This window comes from Bemisia tabaci, chromosome 10 (genome assembly GCF_918797505.1).
Source record: "Bemisia tabaci chromosome 10, PGI_BMITA_v3".
In the NCBI taxonomy this organism is placed as follows: Eukaryota; Metazoa; Arthropoda; class Insecta; order Hemiptera; family Aleyrodidae; genus Bemisia; species Bemisia tabaci.
In genome coordinates this window covers 33101417-33128326 of record NC_092802.1, presented here as the reverse complement: position 1 = coordinate 33128326, position 26910 = coordinate 33101417, and the positions used below count along the sequence as shown (strand labels likewise).

General features: G+C 39.8%; 1 protein-coding gene across 1 annotated transcript in view; it reads right to left on the bottom strand.

The window, feature by feature from the left end:
- Glut1 (Glucose transporter 1) overlaps nucleotides 1-26910 on the bottom strand; it is a 204750-nt gene that overhangs the window by 144447 nt on the left and 33393 nt on the right. Inside the window, exon 2 of the mRNA XM_072304974.1 lies at nucleotides 2995-3035. The gene's annotated coding sequence lies outside the window, so the exon portion shown is untranslated. The remainder of the gene's footprint in view (nucleotides 1-2994; nucleotides 3036-26910) is intronic.

Genomic DNA, 26910 nt, shown 5'->3' with positions numbered 1-26910 from the left:
ACTCAATTTTACGTACATGGAAGTCGAAATAGTTGTATCACGTACTACGCAAGCGCCTGCAAAACCGTCGGAATACTTCAAGCATGGCGCGCCGTCTCCCCGATCTCCAGTCTCGCTCTCGGCTTCAAGTTCCGACTCTTAAAAACATCGACAAGAAAAAATACTCTTGATTCAATTAGATTTAAGCTTAAATCAAGAACCAAGCCTCTTAATTTGAGCAGATTTCCTTTTGATGTAAGCTTAAATCTGATTGAATCAAGAGTCCTTTTTCTTGTCAATGTTCTCAAGAGTCTGGACTCTAGATCCAATGTGTTTTTTTTTTTTCCGGTGCGGCAGTGTAAGTGAAGGTGAAGGTGTGAGGGAGGGTGTGTGTGTGGACCATCGGGAGAGGCATGCGAGAGCGCATCCCGGTCAGATTGAAAGAAGCGATACGAGAGGATTCCACGGCGGCGAGCACAATACTCTCATCCGACGGCGCACTTAAAATACGAGTGTAGCTCCGAGACCCGTCAAGGAATCCGCCTCTCGGAGGGAGTAAGAAAAAGCATCTTTCTTTAAGCCATATTTTCGAGAGAAAAATTTAATTCGGAGGAATAAGAGCTCCTCGTGCGGGAGGCATCCCCGTCAGGGATCCGCCCGGGCGGGAAGAATGAGAAGGGACGCCCCGGAGGAGGGGGAGGGGGGATGGGGACAGGGGACGGGGGGGGGAGGAGGGTAGGATCGCGCTGCTTGCCAACGTCAAAGCAATAGTAAAATTCGGACTTGAAGAGACTTGCTGCCTGAGCGAAATCGAATTAAGCAATCCAACTCGAAAGAGCTTTATCAAGCTTTCATTCAAGCTTTTATCAAGTTATATACCGAGCTCCGCGAGAGCTTTTATTAATTTGTCGGTATTGTGCTGTACTCCCGCGCTAAGGCAGAACGCCGTATCCACACCCGAGAGTTGCCGGATTTCCCCGGATATAAAATGCATTTTCGGGGAAAGTTTTGCATGTTTTTTTTTTTTGATATTTTCAAATATTTTAGATTGAATCCCGAACACAATTTTCTGAAAAATTTGAAAAAAAGTTGCAGTTCGGAACATTGCATTTTGCAGTTCGGAACTATAAATTCTGGCTCATCTGAAAAAAAACACTTATGTGCATAGGGAAACTAATGGCACATACGTTGTTTTTATACCGGGCCAGAATTTACGGTTTCCAAATTGCAAAATGCAGTCCAATTAGAGTACCTGTACAAGGAGAGCAAAAACATGTCAAAAAATGCATTTTTGGGGAAAGTCATGTATATTTATCCTTGACATTTTTAAATATCTTAGAGTGAATTGCGAAGAAAATTTTCTGAGAAATTTGAAGATAAACATCCGAAACTATGGTAAGAGTCCGACATGTCGAAATATGAAGCTCTTAGGGTCCAAAAGGGCAGCCAATCTTCTAACACGAGAAATGTCACTGCCATTATCTTTGGATTCCAATATCATACCAAGATGGTTAAGAATGTTCATAAATGAGCGTTCTTTCGCAAAAATGAGTAAATTTAGGAAAAACAATTTTAATAATGAATCACTCTGGATAATTTTAATTCATAATTTGGCTGCCTTTTCGGGACCTAAACCCTCCATAACCTAACCTCAAAATTACCGACATGTCCGTGCTCTCCCTCTGGGTACTTCATCTGAAATTTTCTTCGTTTTATTGAAAGTGATGTGGCAACGTCTGAAGGCTCATACGGCGTTCTTCCTTAGCATGACAGAGTAAGAATTGGGGGCGATGTCGAGTCGTTCCGCATCTTGCGGTCTTTTACGGTGGAGTGTCTCGATGTGCGGGTTTTTCGATGAAATGTGACAACGTCGGTCTTGACACCTTCCCGCCAGCTGATTTGCGTATTGAGTAACCCTCGGATTCGTCGGGAGGCGGTGGTGCTTAAAAATCAAAAAGATTTTTAAATCCTTCCAAGCTTGAATCTTGAATTTCATTTGAAGACTCATTTGCGTTATGAAGTGTTGCCAAGTTTACATGAGTTAACTAAGCAAAAGCAACACTGGACGGTGCTCAAGAATTTTGAAATTTAACTGCGGACATAGGCGTACCTAGGACATTTTGCTAGGGGGCCTGGCCCCCTACCACGGGGAATCGGGGGGTCATGGGATACCCCCCAGGCCGGAGGGGGTCCGGGGAGATTAGATCATTTTGTCATGTCTTCTCCAAAAATTGTTCAATTCACAAACCAAGAGTATCCTCGTGTTCAGTTCACTCAGTAGTTTCCACTCAAACACGATATTCATCAAATTTCAGGCACCTGCAAATTCTCTATGTCATGTAAAAATACCCGTGGCTTTCCTTTAAAAAAAGTACATTATCTCAGGACATTTTTAGCAACATTCGCATATTTTTACGGGAGTTTCTCCGTGATCACAACGAAATGAGAAAGAAAACATACTCCTATATTAGGTGTCGAATTTCTCCTCCTTTTCTACACATAATTGAATTAGCGAGAACAGAAAAACGCCAACTCGCAAAAAATGAAAATAATAAAGACGTAAACGAAACTGCACAGTAGGTGAAGAAGTTAGTCTAAGAAAAACATTTTTGGTGCCGAAGTCCAAGTACTTAAAGACACTTTAAAGGTCCAAGTTGGAACAGATTCGCTAACATCAATGAAGTTTACGAAAATTGAGTATCTTTAATGAAAATTGAGCATTGACAAATCGAGTCGGTGCATTTTCCGTTTTCACTGATTCATTTGCATCTCAGTAATAGGAGTTTGCTTCGAAGTCTATTATGTCTATGCTCCGTGAAATAAGTTAGAGCATTCCGCTTCAAAATCGGATTTGGAACACTGTTCGTAAGTCAATTTCAGCATGCAAAGTATCCACTAACGCCCTGTCCTTTTGGTCTATTAAGTTCCTGGAAACAATTACTAACCGAGTTTTTGTTAAACATCTACATCAAAAACAGAGCATAATGTTGCCCGGAGTATTTAATGATAATTTACCTCAATTCATTAATTCCCTCTATGAAGAGCAGCTGTCCTTTCTGAAACAAAAAATCATTTGATAAATTAGTATGCGTTTAGAAATTTGATTAAGTTTTATCAAACGCACCGATCTCGAGTTAAAAGCACATGAAGCTATTAGAAAAATGAAGCATCTTAAAAAAAGTTACCCGGAATTTTTAACTTAGCCCTGACTAAGAGTGGTTGATGAGCCGTAAGTCTGTCGGTTAGTCAGGTTAGTGTTTATGCTACCTCAATACAAGTGTTTCTAGGGTCGAGAGAAGGGTCAATGGAGTTGTTGCATGTGTGAGGAATTTGCGATTTGACTCATGATTCTTATGTAAAAGTTCGCAAGAAACACGATGGTGCCACTGGTTTTCTCTGAAATTAACTCCCAAGCTCAAAAAAAGCTCTCTAGTTGAGGCCAAAATGGAGAGGATATCCCACGCTATCCTGAGAGTCCACGTCTACATCAATACTAACTCTCCATGCAAAGATAGGGAGCAAATACATTAGCAGGGTTGCCGTTTTTTCAGTTTTAGAGTCCCCAAATAAAGTCGCAGCCCTGTCAATGTATTTGCTCCCTATCTTTGCATGGAGAGTTTGTCTTGATGTAGAGGTGGACTCTCGGGATAGCGTGGGATATCCCCTCCATTTTGGCCTCAAGTTGAGAGTTTTTTTTTGAGCTTGGGAGTTGATTTCAGAGAAAACCAGTGGGGCCATCGTGTTTCTCGCAAACTTTTACATTAGAATGATTAGTCAAATCCCAAATTCCTCACACATGCAACAACTCCATTCTAAAGGCGAGGCGTGAATGATCGATTTATTAATACTTCCCCATTTGAAGGTATGGTAAAAAATCGATTATTAAGGTGTTCATTGCAAACACCCTGTTTATCGATCCTTTCCCATAGGCTTAAATGACAGACCAATCGATTTATCGCAAAGCACGTCACGCCACTGAATCAACTAATATTCTCGCGTCCGTTTTATTCAGTTATTTCCTTCAAAAGGAAAATTCATCGATATGCGAACATTTTTGTAATTTTCTATATCGTTGGGGATGCAGACTGCAGACTCTATAAATGCGTACCTCGATGTGCAATGCTGGAGACTGCCTGTTACAATTCATTCACAAAAAAAAAAAGATCAATGTCTTCTTTCAATAACTTCCCTGATTGTCATTTCTATGCGAGAAACAGTTTTGAAAAAAGTAAAAAAAAAGAGTTTGTTCGTTCTCTTCCGATAAAATGAAACAGTAACAGATGTTTTGAAACATCGCACATGAGTAATGGCGATTCCAGCAAGTTGGCAATACTGTCAAGACTCAATTTAAATTAATCCATTAAATATATCGTTTTTAAGCGAGACAGGATGCCTCACCTAGAATAGATTGTTAAACATACGTTTAATTGGATAAAAAAACAGTCATTGGCGGATCCATCGAATTGGCAACATTGTTTTTCCCATTTAAACCTATGGAAATGTATCGATTTTTTGAGGGGCCAGGTGCTCCGGCAAGAATCGATTTTTTAACATAGGTTTAAATGGCGGGAATCCTCTATTGCCAAATTGCTGGATCCACCTCTGAAAACAGTGTTGCCAGCCTCCTAGAATCGCCATCGCAAATGAGTTGCGCGTTTTAATAATTTCATTTATGACATAACTTCGGCAACATTGTGCAGTGGTGGAAGGGAACGAAAGTGTTGGAACGCATTGTGCTCGGTGATAAAACTAATGTGCTTCCGCGATACGAGCTTGCAATTTGTGACTACACTACATCGGCGCCCGACTGTGTGGAAAAATTACCTCTCTGGCAACCTGGATCGATTTGACACACCCCGGAGGTCTCGTATGGGAGATCTCGAGTCTATCGAATTTCGATTTATATTCCGCGTCTGAGTTTTCATCGGATTGCATGGATTCGGTTTCGACTCGGGGGGTTCGATTGAATTCGAGCCCGATTTGGCAACCGCACTGACCATTATCTTTCAAGTGTGGTCGATAGCACCCCGTGGGAAAATATTGAAACTGATGGCATGAGTAAGCGGTGGGGATTCGTTCCGTTTTGCGATAGTCCGGAGTTCGGGTGTCCTTAAATTGAATCGGTCCTGCTGGAAGGGCGTAAGTCCAAATTTAAACATTTTATGTGCGTTTTTAGCCTTCAAAAGACACTAAATTCACTCGTTTTCTGGGATTTTTTATTTGCACTTTAAAATTGAAATCAATGCCTCCAAATGTTTGTCTTTATTTACACTGTAAAAAATGTAAGGGCTATATACACGGAGAAAAAAATTTCGTGCATGGGACCCGAGGTTGAGGTCATATGGATCTCTGAAGTTCCAGACAGTCGACAGTCTCTTCTGAAGTGGATCGACTATTCGATCGAATCACGGGGTGTCTGTCGATTCACTAAGTTGTTGATCGATTCACGAGGTTGTCTATCGATTCACGGAGATTTCGGTCGATTCACGGGTTTTTCTAAAGATGAAAGGAGTTATCGGTCGATTTACAGATTTGTAGATCGATTCACGGATGTCGATCGGTTCACGTTCTTATTTTTCGATCGATTCATGTCGATCGAATCGACGCCATTAATATAAAAATTTGTCGATCGTTCACGTCCATCGGCTCATACGATTTTGGTTTTCGATCGATTCATGTTAATCGAATCCATACCATCCGTTTCAATTGACACATTGCCTATAGCAGACCTAATGGCACTGCAACGAAAAGACTGGTAACCGCCTCAAAAGTCACAAATCAGGATTGTCTTTTTTTTCTTTTCTTTTTTTCCCCTCTGAAAAGCAAGTTACATAAGAAAGTAATTACAAACATTAAATGAGGGGCTTTGAGGACAAGGCGCATAAGTTCAGTGTTTGCTATAACGAGAAATACTTGTTTGAAGTTTATAAATTACATGGATCCTTATGGCGGAAAGAAAATTCAAACTGATTTTTTGATGCTTAAAAATTGGAATTTGGGAGCGAATTTTTCACAGATTATGCATTAAGACTAGTTTTACTTGAAATCATTAAGTTCTCAATTTTTTCAGGAACTGCACTTGTGCGCCTCGTCCTCCAAGTATAAGGCACAAAACAAGGCAACTAAGAGAACGGACAAGAGCAATGAAGATCAGTTTACAAAGGCAAAATTTGAGAAAATAAGGTTTGTCTGCACTGAAAACTGGCAACGATGCGGGAGAGAAAGTGAGCTGCCTCTTTCGGGAGCGCTGATAGTAAGCTGCGGGCCGAAACTCCCAAAGCTAGTTTCCGTCGACGATACTTTCTGACAGAGTGTCAAAACTCCTCGATACCCCTTCACCGCCGCCACCGCAACCCGCAACGCACCGCTCCGAGGGATTGGCGTGGATGAGATGGGGGGGGGGGGGGTTAGGGAGCACGAGCGAAGAAATTAGAGTTTTAAAGGGTACAGTGAAAAAAGAGAGCCGGGATAGGTGAGAGAGAGAGGAAAATCGAGTAGAGGAGTCGAGAAAGAAATCGGTGGAGCGTGAAAAACAAATGGAAGGATGACATCTCGATAACTTAATTCCGTTCGACGGTTCTATAACTTCGCCCGTTCGCTACGATATTGCCGGGTCGTTGGCGCGTCTTCTCCGTGGATTCGCGATTCGAGGAGAGGAACACTCCCGGGCTGAGAAAGAACGCCGTACGCTGCCGTGCTTAGGAAAAACGCCGTATGAGCCACCAGGTGCTGCCAAATTTCCCCCGATAACTCGAGAATATACAGGAAAATTTGAGATTTTTATCCCTTCCAATTTTACAGAGGATTCCATTCGAAATTGAGATGTTGCATGTGTGAGGAATTCGCGATTTGACTGTTGATTCTTTTGTAAAAGTTCTCGAGAAACACGATAGTCCCACTGGTTTTCTCTGAAATCAACTCTGAAGCTCAAAAAAGCTCTCAAGTTGAGGCCAAAATGGAGGGGATATCCCACGCTATCCTGAGAGTCCACCTCTACGTCAAAACAAACTCTTCATGCAAAGATAGGGAGCAAATACATTGACAGGGCTGCCAATTTATTTGGGGACTCGAACATTGAAAACACGGCATTACTGCTAATGTAAGTACTTGCTCCCTATCTTTGCATGGAGAGTTTGTTTTGATGTAGAGGTGGACTCTCAGGGTAGGGTGGGATATCCCCTCCATTTTGGCCTCAACTTGAGAGCTTTTTTTGAGCTTGGGAGATGATTTCAGAGAAAACCAGTGGCATCATCGTGTTTCTCGCGAACTTTTACATAAGAATCATTAGTCAAATCGCAAATTCCTCACACATGCAACATTTCCTTTGGATCTAAAAAGACGCTACGGAAAAGTGCGCAAGGAACACCTTGATAATCGATTCTTTACTACAGCTTCAAATGGAGAAATATCGATAATCGATCCTTCACGCCACGCCACTGGGAAACAGGTGGATGATAAGAAAATCAAGACCCCTTTGGATTAAGCAGCAAAAAATACACTGGAGCACTCTAAAAAGCCTCCTGAGAACTGGACCGCGGAAAGCAAAAGGGAATCAAGCCACATGAGCTATTGCCAAATTTAACTGAGGCATTTAATTTTTTACAAAAGAACGTTTAGGTGGATTCCTATGAAAACTTTGAGGAATTTATCTCATACTAAACGAAAAATTCACTGAAATTTTCACAAAAATTGGCACAACCGTCTCCAAATAAAAAATTTAATTGTTCAATTAAATTCGGCAATAGCTGATAGAATAGCTTGGTTCCTTTCTAATTAACGCTGTCTAAATGTGACGGGATCTGTGGAAAGGGACCTCATATTCCGTTGAAAAAGTTTCCTTACTTTTACAAATGCACAATGCATGAAAATATTAAACTTTAGGTGCAAATTTGACCTTAAGGGCTCAAAAATTAAAGGATTTGTGCGTCCTAAAGTTCCAAGATAAAAATTCTCAGGTTGTAGAAAAACATGGCTTATGCATGCTTCCGAAAAAAAGTTGTATTCAGATTATCCCGATTGTTATCTACTGTGAAACAAAATTTCTTCTGCGGGAAGAATTTTGAGTATTATTTCTGTTATTTATTTTTTACGGAAAATTTCCTCCTGAAAGATAAGATCTCAAGATCCTTAACAGATCTCCTTTCACGGATCTGATCATAATGAGCCTCACTGAGGAAAGGAGCAGTGTTAGAAGAGCGTTGATGACGGCGCGGAGATACAACTATTCGTGCTTGATGGATGTCCGCGTTGCGTCTCCAAAATTGAAGGCGCGATGGCGCGTAGCGTGAACTCACAATGTTTCGCTTCCGCTCCATGCTGCTAATAGACGAATTTTCGCGAAGGACTTTGTTTGACTTTTTTGACCAAATCCTGATGAAGAACACTTTCTTTCAACCCAATCCTTTAGTTTGTTGAACTCATCAGCAACCAGTGTCTGCACCAAATCCAAAATATCTGGACCCTCCACCGGAAGAGGTCGAAAAGTGGATAGGAGTTTCACCAGAAACATCGAAAAGCAATCATCCTTTCCAAAATGGCGGTGTTTTGTGTGACAAAAACAACAACCGAGCAACAACAACCGCGGTGAGGTGATGGTGTTCAAGTGAAGAGGAAAAAAGGCACATATTTTTGTGAATTTGTATTGTGATTAGTATGATATTTTATATCGTGGAATAAGTCGTGTTGCATTGGTCAAATAAGGGATTTGGCTCGGTTTCTTCAGAATTCAGTTGAAAATTAATTAGATACCAGATTCTGATTGGCCCAAATTCCATCGGTGACAACAGTGATGTATCCAAATAAGTAACCTAACCCAATCACGAAAATTCGCTTATTGAGGTGCCAGTTTCCAAGTCAAGATTGGTCTATTGAGCGTTAATGCTTTACATACAGAGTGTTTACTAAAACAGGCTGGCCAAAAATCAGTGCTTTTACAGAACTTTTGCAGTACGTCCCTAAGAAATTATTCAGTAGTAGTAGTACTTTTTCAGAACCTCCATTTGACGAAATTCAAACAATGTCTCGCTCGCATTGCGACAAAAAAAAACTTAGCAAATTTCATTGGTGGCTTGGATATTAACTGACTACACAATCGCGATCTGGCAGGCAAATGCTACTCTAAAAATAAAAGCGGATTGCATACTTCCAAGGTTTAAAAAACACGTGTGGTCTGAAGAAACAAATTCCGGACCTTCTTGCGGAATTTCCGCACTTTTTCAGTGTTTCCGGGCTGCTCTTAGAAAAACAGTACTGTCTCCGGACTTTCCGGAAAGTCCGGACTGGAAGACATTCTGACATATTGTCACGCCAAGGCAGAACGCCGTATGCACCTTCGGGCGTTGCCAAATTTCTTTTGGTAAAAAAAACAAATTTTCAGGAAAACTTGTGAAAATTTTCCGTCCACTTACACTGAGAATTTCATTCGCAGTGTGGTCTACAGTATCGGCAAAGTTCAAGTAGAAATTTTCATTATTTTTCTCAATAATCACTATTTTAGGTGGAGAAATTTGGCAACTCTCGAATGTTCGTACGGCGTTTTTCCCTAGCACGGCAGCATAGTTGGGAAACCATTTGCAAAATACGATTTGCCAAAGCCAAAGCCTGGTAAAATAAGAACATAAACCTCTGAATGATCAAAAAACCAAAATAAGTGCTGATATAAAATAGGATCACTCCCTCCCAAGGGGTCAGACATTATGTTACTGTTACATTGTGTCATGTATTACTGTTATTTGACATTTGAGTCTTTTATTAAATGTTATGATTTAGATAATCAATCTATGGAGTCCTTTTGAACAAGCCTTTCCTTCGATCCGAATTTTATACCTAATGGATGAAATAAAGAATCCTATTTTAACATGTAACGTTTTGGGACATCAGTGATTTTAGAGAATGAATACTGCACTGAAAAAAAATTCTCGGCGTTTTTACCACGGTCCGTTGGTACCTTTACCATCTCACTTTTTTTACCAATTATTGGTAATTTTACCGAGACAGACTGGTAAGCTTACCTAAAAACCGGCATTTTTACTGTTTTTTACAGGTAAGAATACCACTTTTATCGGTAATCAATTCCCGGTAACTTTGCCATTTTATCTCGGCAATTCTACCACAGTCTATAAAAAATATTGGCCTTTTTACCAAGGTCCAGTAAAATTACCGAGAAAGTTCAATAATTTTACCGAGATTTCTCGGTAAAGTTTACCAATTCCATAAATGGTAATTTTACCAAGTAAAAACTGGGATCAAATAGAACCCTGTATTCTTGGTAATTTTACCCTTTTCTTAGTAAATACACCGAGATTTTTTTCCAGTGTGGGGGCAATAAAGCCTTCCATCTCGGCGCAGCTCATTCAACGAAATGACTTAAACTGACAGCAGTGTAAATTGAGACATTCGTTGATTTTCTCATAATTGAACCGAGTCCCCCAACGACCGCGCCACCTCATCATCCGTCACTTGTTCCCGTGATCCCTTTGCAAACTGACTGCGAAAGAAACACTGAGTGAGCATTTAAATTCCATTTATCAAACTCTGAGGCTCCTCACTTTCAAAAAGAGGGCAGAGGAGAGGCTCTCGGTTGTCTTAAATGAAGGAGAGGGATCTTCATTCAACAGTGCTAGAGTGTTGCTGTCTTTTATTTCGATGGCCGTTGACAATTTGTGGGCGAGTTGTGAGGACTATTTGAACATATTTGTGAGAAGATTGGGCTGATCACATCAATATACATAATAACGAGGAGTGTCCAATAAAGAGTGATTAAAGTAAACGATACAGAGTCAACTTCCCTCGAAGTGATGCCATCAGGTGGTTCCGGGGCTTTACCAAGTTAAGATCTTTTGAACTAGGTTACGATATCCTTTTGTGCCCTGTTCCATTTCAATAGGTATGTTTTTTTAATGTGTTTGTTAAATATGCAAATAACTTGATAAATACTTTAAAAAAAAGGATTGATTGCATGACATTTGTATAATTTTGAGACAAAATTATCTAAAGTTTAAAAAGAATCCTGTCACCATATAGTCGTATCGCAAAGATGCAAATTCACGTTCTTAACGGTTTGTATGCTGCTTTTGCTGAACATGAAAACACACTGGTTGTTTCACTTCATGGAGGTATGAACTTGTTATGTTTTTTGGGCTTATACCATGGAGATAAATGGAAGTTGGTCGCATCTTGAAGATTGTTTACCCCGTGACGTGGGTCGGTGCAATATGGCGTCGATATTCCAGTAAAATCTGAGATTCAAAGTATGAAAAACGGACCATAAAGTCCGTTTTTTTTCGCTTCGATCAACGCCAACTATAATTTCAAACACTTTATATAGTGACTTTCTTCAATAAACGACATCACTTCCAAGAAAATCGGAGATAAAGAACCATCCGTAACGACCTATGTCATCGACGGAATCCAAGATTCCCGAAATGCGACCAACTCCTTTTTTTATGGGCCTAGGTGAGCTATACATGACGATCCAAACACTATTTAAGACGGAGGAGATGGTGAAAAAAGATCATCAAGGAACTTTCTTTCCGCGCGACGGAGCCCTACTAACTCAAATGAAGATTAAAATAAATGTTTTGTTCTTGAAATAGAGCATTGTCATTGTTTTTGGAGAAAAGTTGAAAGAGGAGTATAGTCCATTCGAGTCTGCGATGAAATCTTTTTCCTGGCATTCTTCGTGATAATTGTCCCGAGTGATATTAATTACTGATCTTTCTTCCATCCTTGCCGAATGAGGGCGAAAGTCCTTTTTTTGCAATCGTGAACATTCATATACCAAAAGTCAAAGTCGGAGAGTACTTACAACTACCAAAATGTTTTAGAATAGCCGTCAAAGTCTGATTTTCTTGAAAAAAAATGGATAAAATTATTTCCTTGAAATCTGCGAAAATTTCCAATAAATATAGACAATTCTCAGCTCAAAAAAGGTTATTGATGGTTTTCTTTTTGACTAATAAAATATGAACGGAAATTTGCAATGCCGCAATTAGAGGAAAATATTTTTTTTACTATTACCTATTTTTTTTATTTTTTTTTATTTTTATTAAATTTGTTTTACTTAAACCATCTATACGTACAATTGCGATAAAACGAAAAAATAATCTTTATGGCCTTAAAGTTTCTGTCCTCTGCTTGGAAAGAAAACTGACGTATATTTTCGGAAGGAATTTTTTTAAAATACTTTCAGATAGTCGAAAGAAAATCATAATTAACTTCATCAATGAGAAGCTATCGATTTCGTCATGCAGGAGTAAGCTTTGGCAGAAATTTGACTGCAAAACTGCACGGATCAAAAACAATAAATCTAGTTTTATCCTAGAATCATAGAAAACTCTTTTATGTGCCTTTTTTTAAAATAACAATCAAGGTCTATCCAAGACCTGAAGTCTGGTTGATTACCAAAAACCCTAGGTCTTCCAATGAAAAATACGCCTAAATCAATGCTCCAAAATATCCCAATTTTTAACGAAGGAACTGACACGGCAGGATCGGTCACTTTCTTCACGAGCAACTATATTAGCACTCCGGATGTGCGGGAAGTATAATCGCTCATTTGAAGGCGTTTTTCAAACGTGGAATCGTGAAGACAAATCTCTGCAAGGCGTAATGATTGTGATTGTGTGATGCTGGATGAGCTGGTATATAATAAGTCACTAATTCCTGAACGAATGTTGACTTGCGAGTATATTTTTTCAAAATAAATGACGCCTAGAATACCATGGGCACATTAAAAATCCGAGAAAGTAACTCCAAAATCGGATTATACGTAGTTCAAAAAGCGCAACTTTTCCGCAAATTTAAAAAGCTCCGGTTTTGCGCCGAATCGGATGACGTCATTTGGCACCAATCAGAAGCAAGCATAGATTTCTACGACTTTCGTCATATCTTTCTACCCCTCGTGTATGAGGAAATAAAGTTAAGACTTTAAGACAATAGGGAAGTTAAGACTATATCTTTAGAATCAAAGAATCTCATTCACGTCATCGGTATAGTGAACAAGCAACAATTTCTGATTGCAATTCGTGTTATTTTAACAAACATCAGTGAAAAATAAGAGGAGATAGCGATCTGACCACACTGCTTAACTGCATAATTGCTTCACTGCCATAATTTTCCCGCCATTGTAGCGCGTTTGAAATTCATTCGAGTCATTGAACTTTTGAAAAGCGGGCTTGTCCAGAAATGTGACTCCGGAAATGTGCAATAAAGCACCACATCATCTACTCACCTGGTGCCTTTAGAATCTTATAAAAAAAAAAAACTTCATTTTTCAAAAAAGTTCATTTTTGGACTTACTGCTCAGTTTGGTGACTCAGCAAAAAACTATACATGATCGTCGTTCCCCTCACGAAAGAACGTAACTACATTTCAATGTTGCCGAATTTGCCCTCGCAAATTAAATTTCTATCGAGAGAATCTCGGGCTATTCTAACCGGATATTTCACTAATTTTTCTTCTAATCTCATGCAAAAATCCGACAAATTTTGGGAAATAATTGCGCAAGCACATTTTTTACAAAAAATTAAATTGTTTGAGTCAATTTTCCAACCTTGGAATAGAGTTACGTTCCTTCATTGAGGGAAGAACGGTATGTGTAGTTACTGCGGAATGGATAGGGATTTTAAAAAAAAAACTTTGCGTTAGGTTTCGAAGACCCAAGAGATCGTAAACCGTAAAACTGAGAGATCTCAGTTATCCGATGAAAAAGACGTCTATATCAATGCTCCAAGATACCCTAATTTACAACGAAAGAACTGACACGGCGCGGCAGGAGCGGCCATCTGCCTCTTTCTTGACGAGCAACTATACAAACACTTCGGATGCGCGGGAAGTATACTCCCTCATTTGAAGGCGTTTTTCAACCCAGGAGTCGTCTGCGTCATGGCCTGAAAGATGTGCACCGAGAAAAACGTGCGAAGTTGGTTCAACATTCTAGATGTTAAAAAAGTTTGCGAGCACTTATAAATTCTGAATTGCCCGCCACAGCAGTTACTTTTACATCTTGGCATTGCTAAAGTAACTGTTGAAGCGGGTAATTCAGCATCTGATAAGATCTCGCAAACTTTTTTTACATCTAGAATGTTAAATCAACTTTACTTTTTTTTCGTTGTGGGATGACCTGTGGGAGGACCGAGCTTTGTGGCGGTTAGACGTCGCAGAGCGCCAGAGAGCACTGTGAGAGCGCCTCTTATGTATGTATCGGCTACATCAATGCTCCAAGGTATCCTAATTTCCATTCATTATTTTCGAGGCTTCCTCGGGTTTTCATCCGCCATGGTTTCTCGCCTTTAAAAGAAATGATCTGTTTTCATTTCGACCGGGCAATGCTGTGCAGTCATAATTCGGTGTGTGCAAAGGGACAGGACTGCCTGCAGAGCGCTCGCTTGGACATTTTTTAATTAATTCTCTGTGCCTCGAAAAATGAGATCGCAAAAAAGGGACCCTTAAACAAAAAGAAATGAATCAACCTTTTTGTTTGCTTTTTGTCAGCAGAATACATGAGCATTATTCACACCCGGACTTGTTTACGTTCGTAAGATAGAACTAGCTTTTCACAGAACATCATTCGGCTGGAATTATTCTTCGATCCATGGACTCTTCCTTAGGGAAATAAAGATTTTTTTTTTTTTTTTTTTTTTTTTTTTAATTTTATTGTTTCCCCAGATATTAGATATTAGATACATAGGCACACATATGCCTTTGGTAGTTTGGTCGTCATCATACCGATTACTCTGTTGTGCTAAGGAAGAACGCCGTATGAACATCCGAGAGTTGCCAAATTTCCCTCGATAAAAAATGTTTTTTTGATGCAATTTAAGTATACACGTATTTTCCCTCGAGATTTTCAGATATTTTAGATCGAATTGCGTACATGATTGTCTGAAAATTTTGGAAAATAATATTCAGAAATTTCCCAGTAAATTCGGTTTTTATCGGAGGGCACTTGACAACGTCTGAAGGCTCGTACGGCGTTCTTCACTGAAAAAAGTGCCTTGTCCGAGAAACAAGGATTCTAGTCCCCCAGACAAGACCGTCTTGTTATATTTGATCCACAAGGCATTCTTGTTCGTGGGACCCATACAGTCTTGTTCAGGGAACAAGACTTCCTTGTTGCATAAGTCAAAAGTCTAGTCACGGTAACAAAATTGTCTAGTTCTGGGAACAAGACTTGTCTTGTCACAGTATTCGGAAGAAATTAAAATTGCAAAAAAACTGTCACAAATTTATATGAATTGCAATTTTTATATGAAAATTTAATTGACCTCTATTTCCTTCACTCCTCTTACACCAGAATTGTCCCGTCCGCTCTATCAAATTTTACCGACCTGATCGGGATTTGAACGCGGGACCATATGGTTACGGACCGAGTGTCTTACTGACCGAGCTATCCGGGCTAGTTGTATAGTGAGGCCGAATTTTAAGTATAAGTACAGCCCACAGAATTACTTTTTCATTTTGTTGCTATCTCAAGTCTGTGGAATGCGTAGAGCATCAGATTGTTTGGTTTTTTTCTTTTTTACTATTTACCGTTTACGAAAAGGAATTTACACTCTACATCAGATAAAAATGGACAATTTAGGCCGAAAAAATGTGTTTCTTCAAGCAACGATGTTTCCTTTGTTCCCTGTTAATGATTCTAATTTTTATTTTTATTTTATATCATGATAATAATTAATAATATATAAATAAATCAAACGTTAAAAAAATAATTATATAATTAGATACATTTGATTTTAAAACCTTACGCATGAGCGATTTATTTTTAAAAAAGAATTATAAACTTATTGTATTTACCTTGTCATTAAACATCCAGAAAAATTTTCGGGGAACAATTATTATGCGTAGTTCTTAAAATACTCTTTCAAAATATATAAAATAATACGCTCTCTTTGAATTTGACCGTTACTCGCGGTGAGTAGAGAATCTTGTCACAGTGACAAGACTATCGAGTCCGGTGGCTCAGAAACCTAGCATATAAAACAAGACTGGTCTTGTTGCATTAACAAACGGGTGTTGTTTCCCAAACAAACTGAGTTGTTTGGCAGACTAAAAGTCTTGTTCCTGAGACAAGGCAGGTTTAACAAGTTTATCTTGTCTCTACGGCTCTATTATTTTTTTCAGTGTTCCTTAGTACGGCAGTACTGCATCTACGACATCAATGGGAAATTGGACAAAAATCCATAACTTCGTGGAGGGCAATAGCTCGGGGAGAAGGTTTAATGTTGAGGAGCATTGAAATTACGGAATTATGGTCACGCGATTACACTCGTAAATTAATCCTGAATCATAATCGGCTTACTACAGCGGAAAGTTGATGTTGTAAAAGGTTTCAACTCACCGCTTCAGTGCAATGATTCTACGGCGACGCTTAAAATAAACGCGGAGAGATTGACGCCCGTGTAGAATAACAATCAACACACCTGGTCGACACTCAAACAACAAACGAACCGTGGATTTCATCTGATATTTTGAATCATAACACGATTTTAATCAAGGAAATTGCAATTGTGTGCTGACTCATATAATATTGCTGTTACACTTAAAGGCGTTCTTAATAATCAAGTTTTGATCAATCACAAATAGTTTGTCATCATAAAGGGTAAGTCGAATATTCAATACAGTGCGCGGCGTGCTGCCAGCGCAAAATGCGCACTGACGCCCACAAACCTAAAGGGCTGCTTCACGCATTGCGCAATGCTTGAAGTATCCACTTAGGTTTGTAGGCGTCAGTGCGCGTTTTGAGCTGGCAGCGCGCCGCGCCGCATTATGGTCCCCCGGACGTGAGGGTGTACATCAATGTCCACGTGAGCCCTTTTTCACGTAAAAATCCATGCTTTCTGAGGCTCATGCGATAATTGTCATTAAGCCCGCGGAGCGACAACTTTCTGTCGTACTAAGAAAAAACGCGGTATGAGCCTCCAAACGTTGCCATATTTCCTTCGATATAAAATGAATGTACTGGGGAAATTCTGAATTTTTTCTCTCCATTTTTCAGGCAGCTTTGTCCACAGTTTCATTAAAAACATCTGAAAATTTCAATGAAAAATATGCATAACTTTCCTCCAAAATAAATATTTTGTCGGGGGAATTTTGGCAACAGCAGGATGCTCGTGCGACGTTCTTCCTTAGCAGGGCAGTTTACCTGCCCAGGGTGGCAAAATTTCATGAGAAATAAAATCTTGAAATTTCACGGGAAACAGCTCATGAGATTTCAGAAATTTATGAAAGAGATTGAAAAATATCGGTTCCTTTTCATGTTTCGCAAAGTGTAAAAATTGTGACTTTCTTCTATTTTTGTGTGTTTGAGTGCGGATTGTATACTCTAGTCCCTGAAAAATATGAAATATGTCACAGGCTGGTGAAATTTTATGAAATATTTCACCGAAATTTCCAATCTTTCATTTCTTTCTTACCTTTTATGCCACACTGTACCTGTCTCATTCTCCCTCGGTTCCACACTGGAAAAAAACACATTGGATCCAGAGTCCAGACTCTTGAAAACATTGACAAGAAAAAATACTCTTGATTCAATCAGATTTAAGCTTGAATCAAAAACCAATTCTCTTAATTTGAGCGGATTTCCTTTTTATTTAAGCAACAATCTGATTGAATCAAGAGTATTTTTTCTTGTCAATGTTTTCAAGAGTCTGGACTCTAGATCCAATGTGTTTTTTTTTCCAGTGCATGAACTGCTGAATCATCATGCACACGGCAAATTTGCTCAGAGGAAAATTGTCCGAATGAGATCAACCAACGGACTTTATCTTAACAATCGACGCCGTTTTAATATCCCTCCCCCCGAACGCGTGAGGATGGAAGTTGTTGGTTTTTTATCCTTTTTAATTTATTTTTATTTTCATGGAATCCGGGTACACAGATGTAAAGAGAGCTTGATTACCTAATATCAGGCTCCTGCGGCCTGTCCTGCCGCGACTCGTAAAAACCCATAACTTTTCATTGGTTCGTTTAAAACTTTGCTCTCATCTCTATGTTCATTAATTTTTATACTTTCCTCCCTTCTGAGTTGACTTTTTACTCGCCATAATCAGTGATTCATGAGCATTAAAACAAGGTGGCTTCGGCTACCTCCGCCATGTTTAGGAAAATCGCCGTATGAGCCTCCAGGCGTTGTCAAATTTCCCCCGGCAAATCACTAATTTTCAGGACATTTTTTGAATATTTGTCTACCAATTTCTCAGATAATTTTGTTTGTGATATGATCTAAAACTTCGGAAAATTTCAGGGGAAACATTAATAACTTTCCTTAGAAATAAACATTTTATCGAGGGAAATTTGGAAACTCTCGAATGTTCACACTGCGTTCTTCCTTAGCACGGCAGACCTCGCTGGGACTCCTGACGGGTAGCCTGCGCAGGGTAGAAATTCACTGTTGTCCGGTTTTGTCAACTACGATGAGACAGAAGCCTCATTATTTAAAATGTTTCTTGAGAGAGGATATGCGCGGAGGGAGCGAAACTTGTTTTGAAATCATACGTGGGGATTTGTTCCATTTAATATGATTCAACGTAAAAAGATGTTCCTTAGCACGGAAGATAGGCAATCCCGTTTCCAAACCTCTCTGCTATTGAAAATAAATGAAGCACATGGGGTACAGTGATACAATGTCGTGCTAAGAAAAAACGTCGTATGTGCCTTCAGACGTTGCAAAATTTCCTTCGATAAAACAAGAATTTCCTGGTAACTTTCAAATATGTTTCTTCCAATTTTCAGATACTTTTGCTCGCAATTTCACCTAAGGTGTCTTAAAATTTAAAGGAAAAATATGCATAACTTTCCTCTACGATTTAAATCTTATCTAAAGAAATTCGGCAACACTCGAATGATCATACGGCGGTTTTCCTTCGCACGTCAGCACATACGTAAATATTTTTCGGTGGAGATCGAATCAAGCCACGCTGAAAAAATCAACTTGTCCCTAATGCTCTTTCATGGGAGGCGTAACAAGCAGTGGCGTGGCGTGCTTGGCGATGTATCGATTGATCCGCTATTTAAACCCATGGAAAAAGATCGATAAACAGGGTGTTCGCAGCGAGCACCTTACAAATCGATTCTTTACCATGGCTTCAACTGGGGAAATATCAATAATAGACCTATCACGCTCCGCCACTGGTAACAAGAGTTTGTGGCTCTCGTAACCACGTAACTCTACAATTGAGTGGGTCCCGAAAAGCATGGAGTTATACGGATGGCAGGGCTCATTTAGAAATGCAATTACGCTTTATCATCAAGGAAGCGATGATTTGACCGCCCGTTTCCGAATTTAGCCAGATTAGATAATCGAATTGTTGGCCAATAAATTAACTTACTACGCCAAACCGGGGACTATGAAGATTCCTCTTCGAAAAACTGGCTTTATTTGTGCCGGCTAAAATTTACTGAGAATGTGCGTCATTTGAACCGAGCGAAGCACACCTTGATCAACACGCATTGAACTATTAGAGTCGAAAGTAGTTCTAAAGTATGGTTGAGAAATTAAATATCCGTAATTTGAAATTCTTGATTTTTATTTTCATTATGATGAGAGATAAGTAAGGCAGATAATGATACTGCCACTTCCCCTCATCCTTTGAATATGTAATTTTGGATCTGGCATTGCCTACATTTTAACACCCTCACCTATAAATTCCAAAATTACAAACACGATATATTTCGATTATTATGGCACGCTGCGGCGCGCCGCGGCGTGCTGCCAGCTCGAAACGCGCACCGACGCCTACACCCTACAAACCTAAGTGGATACTTCAAGCATTGCGCAATGCGTGAAGTATCCCCTTAGGTTTGTAGGCGTCAGTGCGCATTCTGCGCTGGCTGCACGCCGCGGCTCTCCCGGCGGGCGGGTGGTGGCCGATTTCTTGCGGGGAGAGCTCCCTGGCGGAGAAAATCGTAAATCGTGTTTTTTTTTTTTTTTTTTTTTTTTTTAATTGTCTTTTTTAAAATTACACACTGGTCATGTGAAGTAATTAGTGAATTCTGAACTCTAGATGAAGTGTAATAATGAAAGGCGGATCGTGCGCCATGCGCGCCAAGTGCTACAATTCGGTACTATTACTACGGCCCATAGCTACGAAGTCGAAGGAGTTTTTAGAACGCGCTATAACTCATAGCCTTACAAACCAGTTTGTCAAACTTATTAGGGGCGCTGCCTGATCACTGCTTATGAGCAGTGGCTAGGCGTGAATAACCGATTTTCGATATTTCCTCATTCGAAGGTGTGATAAAGAATCGATTGTTAAGGTATTCGGGTGAACGCCCGTTTTACCGATACTTTTCCATACGTTTGAACCGCAGATCAATCAATATTTCGCAAAGCTCCCCACACTCCTGATTATTAGCGATTATTTCAACTCAATGAGGACTCGAATCTCGAAGTGTGAAGACACTTCGAGAGAATGAGAGAATCCGGTTACTCGTGACTCAATTGCCGGTAGTTTCATTTAATCACGTTGCGCTGCCTAGTGGATCGAGCCAATCAGAGAGGTCGGACATGAAATTTTTAAGTTAGACTGCAAATTTTGAAGTTTAATTCGTCACTTTTAAAATTTAACAGGTTGCATCTAGAGGAAAATGTCACGAGGAAACCAATGGAGCCACTATTAAAACCTCAAAGTTTTGTATGATCGGAGTTATGAACTTTTAAAGTTCCACATTTTGTCCGACCTCCCCCATTGAATCGATCCATTGTGAGCCGTAGCCGTATGCATACATTCACATAGAGCAACTATTTCAACTCCTCGGAGATCAAATAGCATAGCTACGAAATTGAAGGAGTTTTGAATACGCGCACCGATTTGTAAAGCTGCCAGGGGCTCCTTAGTAGTTAATAGCCGTCAAGGAGTTACTTGGTACTTCTACTAATGTTGAATGGTAGGGAATGGTTTGAATTTTCTTCCCGAGGTACTATAAAAAATAGGACAAAATTATGCAGATCATGGAAGCAGAGTCAATATTCTCGTAACTGATATAATACTCTCGTCGGAGGGAATTTCGTTTAGGTTCACACAAATTGGAATTGTGAATCATATCTGATCGCAAAAATACGCTGGGTGATACAATTTTCTCTCTCATTGCGAAGGAGTCAATAACGAAGATGCGGCTGCAACATGATAATAACAATACGCGGCCTTTACATTTTGTGAAAATACGCTCAATTTCAATAACCCACGGTATGATCTCGATTGAGTCTGATAATACTTGCCTCGTTATTGTGCGGAATCAATATTGTACGCAAGCTTGAGACTACGATTATTGCGTTGTAAGCGTGAGTTGATTTCGATAGGCTCAATCGATATATCGCAAAGCACGCCATGCCTCTGCTTTTTTCCTACGAAAGTACGCTATTGCCGGAATCACACGCTGAATTTGACAGCTGAATATAGAAAACAACAGTCATCGCTCAACGGCTGAATTTTCGCAAATTCGAGTTATTTTCATCCAGATTTGCATCAAATTTATTCGAATAGTTTAGACGAATCCAACATTATCCAATGGTCGCTGAGCTTCGTGTGCAAAATTCGGACATCGGGCCGATGACTTCCATGTTCAAGCCACATTCAGCGCGTGATTTTGGCTTATCGCGAACCTCGGCTCCTTTTGGTGCCATGGCAGGATCGGTAACATTCTAGACGAGCAACTATATTAACACTCCGGATGTGCGTGAAGTATACTCGTTCATTTGAAGGCGTTTTTCAACCTTGGAATCGTGAGGATAACAACTCTCTCCAAGGCGTCATCGTACTTAGGAAACAATGCGATATAATTTCCACCGCAAAATAGAAAAACTATGAAGCTCCACTTGTCTTCAAGGACAACTTGGCAAATAATGGAAGCCATAATTTGATGTAAAACTATTCATTGTCTCCGCAATTGAATTACTTTAAAAGTGAGTTTTAACGCTTTGAAAAAAAGACATTCGATGCCTAGGACACGATCAGGCAAGGGGAAATAAAACCGCCCCTCCCACTCAACAAGGCGATATCGTTAATTCGTCGGTTTTTGGACGAAGGAACGTAACTCTATTTCAAGGTTGCCAAATCGACTCAAACAATTCGATTTTTTAATAGATAAGCCTAAATTATTTTCGTCGACATTTTGTCTGATTTTTACATGCGATTAGGAGAAAAATTAGTAAAATTTTCCCGGTAAAAATGCAATCGACGCGGAAAATCTGGCAACTTTGACATTGAAATGATGTAACTCCATTCCGAGGTTGCCAAATCGACTCAAACAATCCAATTTTTTACCGGCATGTACGCGTGTAATTTTCATCCAAATTTCGTCTAATTTTGCCTTACGTGAGAAGAAAAATAGGCAGAATTCTCAGTCAATAATTCCCAAGACTTTTCTGGTAAAAAATTCGGGAGGCGACAAATTCTAACTTAGGACTCATATTCACCATATTCATCGTCTCCCGTACGAAGGAACGTAACAACATTCCAAGGTTGCCAAATTAACTCAAACAATCAATTTATTTAACTAAAATGGTTGTGCAATTTTTATTCAAAATTTGTCTGATTATTGCATGAAATCTGAGGAAAAATCAGTAAAGTTTTCAGTAGGGAACACTGGAAAAAAAAGTCGCTTGCATCTAGAGTCCAGACTCTTGAAAACATTGACAAAAAATACTCTTGATTCAATCAGATTTTTGCTTAAATCAGAAGGAAATCCGCTCAAATTAAGAGGCTTGGTTCTTGATTTAAGCAAAAATCCGATTGAATCAGGAATATTTTTCTTGTCGGTGTTTTTAAGAGTCTAGACTCTAGATCCAATGTGTTTTTTTTTCCAAAGAATGCTCAAGATTCTCTTAGTCAATATGCAATTTTCGAGGGAAAATTCGGCAACATTGAAATACAGTTACGTCCTTTCGCGAGGGAGGCGACGAATTCAGGATCCGGATTAAAGGAGCCGCAGATGGGAGGGCGAGGGGCGGGGGTTTCGTGAGAAGCTATACACCGCGAATTAGTCACATTAATATTTATAACAAACGAAATTTGCATCTTAGATTGGCTCCTCCCGCGGGAATTCGATTACTCGGCGACTCGGCGAGGAGCCACTTAAATCGAGCCGTTTCGCCGCACACTGGATCAAGTCAATTAGAGAGGTCGGACAAGAATTTATTGACTAAAACAGCAAATTTTGGTTTTAATTTCGTCACATTCTAAACTTTAAGGGGTGCATCTAGAAGAAAATTTCGCGAGGAGACCAATGGAGCCACTTTTAGGAAGGAGATGTTGCATGTGTGAGGAATTTGTGATTTGACTGTTGATTCTTTTGTAAAAGTTCGCGAGAAACACGATGGTGCCACTGGTTTTTTTCTGAAATCAACTCCCGGGCTCAAAAAAAGCTCTCAAGTTGAGGCTAAAATGGAGGGGATATCCCACGCTATCCTAAGAGTCCACGTCTACATCAAGACAAACTCTCCATGCAAAGATAGGGAGCAAATACATCGACAGGGCTGCCACTTTATTTGGGGACTCTTAGACTGAAAACACGGCAGACCTGTCAATGTATTTGCTCCCTATCTTCGCATGGAGAGTTTGTCTTGATGTAGAGGTGGACTCTCAGGAAAGCGTGGGATATCCCCTCCATTTTGGCGTAAACTTGAGAGCTTTTTTGGAGCTTGGGAGTTGATTTCAGAGAAAATCAGTGGGACCGTCGTGTTTTTCGTGAACTTTTACATAAGAATCAGTAGTCAAATCGCAAATTCCTCACATGCAACATCTCCATTTTGTCACATTCTAAACTTTAAGGAGTGTGTCTAGAAGAAAATTTCACGAGGAAACCAATGAAACCACTTTTAGAACTTCAAAGTTACGTATAAACGGAGTTTTAAGCTTTTAAAGTCTCCAAATTCTGTCCGACCTCTCCCGTTAGCTCGATCCACTGTGCGCCGTTTGGAGGCCGCCTCTCATCCGGTTTTTGTTGATTTTGTTCCGCTTTTATTTATGTTTTCCTGCATCAATTGCTTTTCGCCACTTAAAAAGTTGGCCTGGCCCCCTCCTTTAATTTCATTACTGCGCACGGTGACGTCGGCGACTTTCGCTTGACGTGTTGTCGCCTCGTTTCAAAATCGTCCCCTCGCACCGGAAAAAAACCACATTGGATCTAGAGTCCAGACTCTTAAAAACATCGACAAGAAAAAATACTCTTAATTCAATCAGCTCTAAGCTTAAATCAAGAACCAAGCCTCTAAAGAGCGGATTTCCTTTTGATTTAAGCTGAAATCAAGAACCAAGCCTCTTAAATTCAGCGGATTTCCTTTTGATTTCAGCTTAAATCTGATCGAATCAAGAGTCCTTTTTCTTGTCAATGTTTTCAACAGTCTGGACTCTAGATCCAATGTGTTTTTTTCCAGTGTTTAAAAGACACTAAGTTCAAACGTTTTCTGGGAGTTTATTTGTACTTTAAAATGGAGATCAATGCCTCCAAATTTCAAACCTCGTTTCAAAATCGTCCCCTCGCCTTGGAAAAAACCACATTGGATCTAGAGTCCAGACTCTTAAAAACATCGACTAGAAAAAATACTCTTAATTCAATCAGCTCTAAGCTTTAATCAAGAACCAAGCCTCTTATTTTGAGCGGATTTCCTTTTGATGTAAGCTTAAATCTGATTGAATCAAGAGTCCTTTTTCTTGTCAATGTTTTCAAGAGTCTGGACTCTAGGTCCAATGTGGTTTTTTTCCGGTGCGACAAAGGAACGCAACTACATTCCAAGGTTGCCAAATTGACTCAAACAATTACTTTATTTTACAAAACCGAGGGGCTTGGAGGATAAGGCGCATAAGTGCAGTTTTTGAAAATTTCAAGCAAAACTATTAATAACGCAAATTCTGTGAAAAATTCGCTTCCAAATTTCAATTTTTAAGCATCCAAAAGTAGGTTTGAGCTATAAAGCATGGACGCACAGCAGATCGAGTTAACGGGAGCACTGGAAAAAAAAAAAAAAAACAAGCAGTTCCAACGCCAAAGCGTTGGAGGGCGCTTCTTTAACACTGCGCATGCGAGGAACGTTTTCATACGGCCAAGCGAGAGTATTGCGGACGGACGATGTATAACAAATTGCCTACGTGAAGGTGGTCCGGCAGCAACATACCCGCCGCTAGTCTCTGGAAAACAATAGAAAATAGTAGTTGCGTACGTTGCCAGCGAGCGCGCTGCGAGCGCATCTGTTTCAGTTACCTAGCATCGAGTCGGGCCTCTAACTTTCTATTCTCTCTGACATAACCTTAAACCTTCAACCCAGAGCCGCAAACAGCTGACGCTTGACGATGCTGCGCCGAGGAAAATGAACCAATCACAAAATAGCACAGTAATACGTCACTAAAATGAAGAGATCACGTGACTGTTCGTGATTTTTTCGAATCAATCTGAAACTACAACCTCGAATATGAGGCATTTAAGCATAACGAAGCCCCAAAATAGTTTAACCAGGTAATACGTTCGTGCGAGATTGTTATGCTTAAAAGCAAAACATTTCACGAAAACTTTTACGAATACCAGATGCAGAAAAAAATCCAATTTTCCCGGGTGTACCAGAATGGCGTCATTACCCATAAGGCAAAACGGTATGTAGTATAGTACATGTTACATCGGGGGAGTCGAACGGTTGGAAAGGGCGCATCTGGTACCCAGAAGCGCCCAAAAAAAAAAAAAAAAAAAACCATTGGATCTAGAGTCCAGACTCTTGAAAACATTGACAAGAAAAATGACTCTTGATTCAATCAGATTTAAGCTTAAATCAAAAGGAAATCCGCTCAAAATAAGAAGCTTGGTTCTTGATTTAAGCTTGAATCTGATTGAATCAAGAGTATTTTTTCTTGTCGATGTTTTTAAGAGTCTGGACTCTAGATCCAATGTGTTTTTTTTTCCAGTGAGAGGTCGTGCAAAATTTGGAAACTTTAAAAGCTTATAATGCCGTTTATACATAACTTTGAAGTTCTAAGAGTGGTTCCATTGGAATGTGCTCCCAGCTTTCCTTTCTCCGTGTGTTCCGTTTTCATCGAATACAATTTTTTAAATGAGAACTTTTAAATAATTTCCCTTAACGTTTAGTAAATCCCATGATTTGTTCCACTCATAACATAGGCTTCGGCTGCGCCCAGCATAGAATAATTGAGCTTATCGCTATTATAATCGCAGATACCTCGTTTAATTTAATTTTCTGATGTTTATCAGATCCAGACTAATACCATGGTTTCGTAATAAGAACCAATTCTCTGGGGCTCTTAAGTGGAGACGGAAAGGAGAGTGAGAACCCAGAAAAGAGAAGAGGGCTGAGATTATCGTTTCTCCATAAGGTGAGGGGACTGGGTGAGGTCGGTAGTTGAAGGGGCAAGCTATTTTCAATGGCCATTTCTCTGATGGAGGTGCCGCACGCTATGATTCCAAGCCCTCAGATAACCATCGTTCACAAAAGCTCGAATCGATTAAAAAGCAGGAAGGAAAAAATCAGGTGGCCGGAGAATTGAGATTATTGTGCGTTGCCATTGGGATTGGGACTAGTGAGAAAAAACGTAAACTGGACGATCCGAAATCGTGCGGGCCGCCAAGACAAGTAGTAGTGGCAATAGTAGCAGAAGTAGCAGTAATAGTAGTTGTTGTTGTTGTAGAAGCAGTAATAGTGTAGGTAGTAATAGTGTAGGTAGTAATAGTGGTAGTAGTAATAGTGGTAGTAGTAATAGTAGTAGTGGTAGAAGTTGTATTATTATTATTAGTGGTAGTAGTATTGGTAGTAGTGGTAGTAGTAGTAGTAGTAGTAGTAGTAGTAGTAGTAGTAGTAGTAGTAGTAGTAGTAGTAGTAGTAGTAGTGGTAATAGTGGTAGTAGTAGTAGCAGTAGTAGTAGTAGTGGTAGTAGTCGTCTTTCGGTGATATACAGGAGACGGCGCCTTTCATTTGTCTAGTTGAGGGAG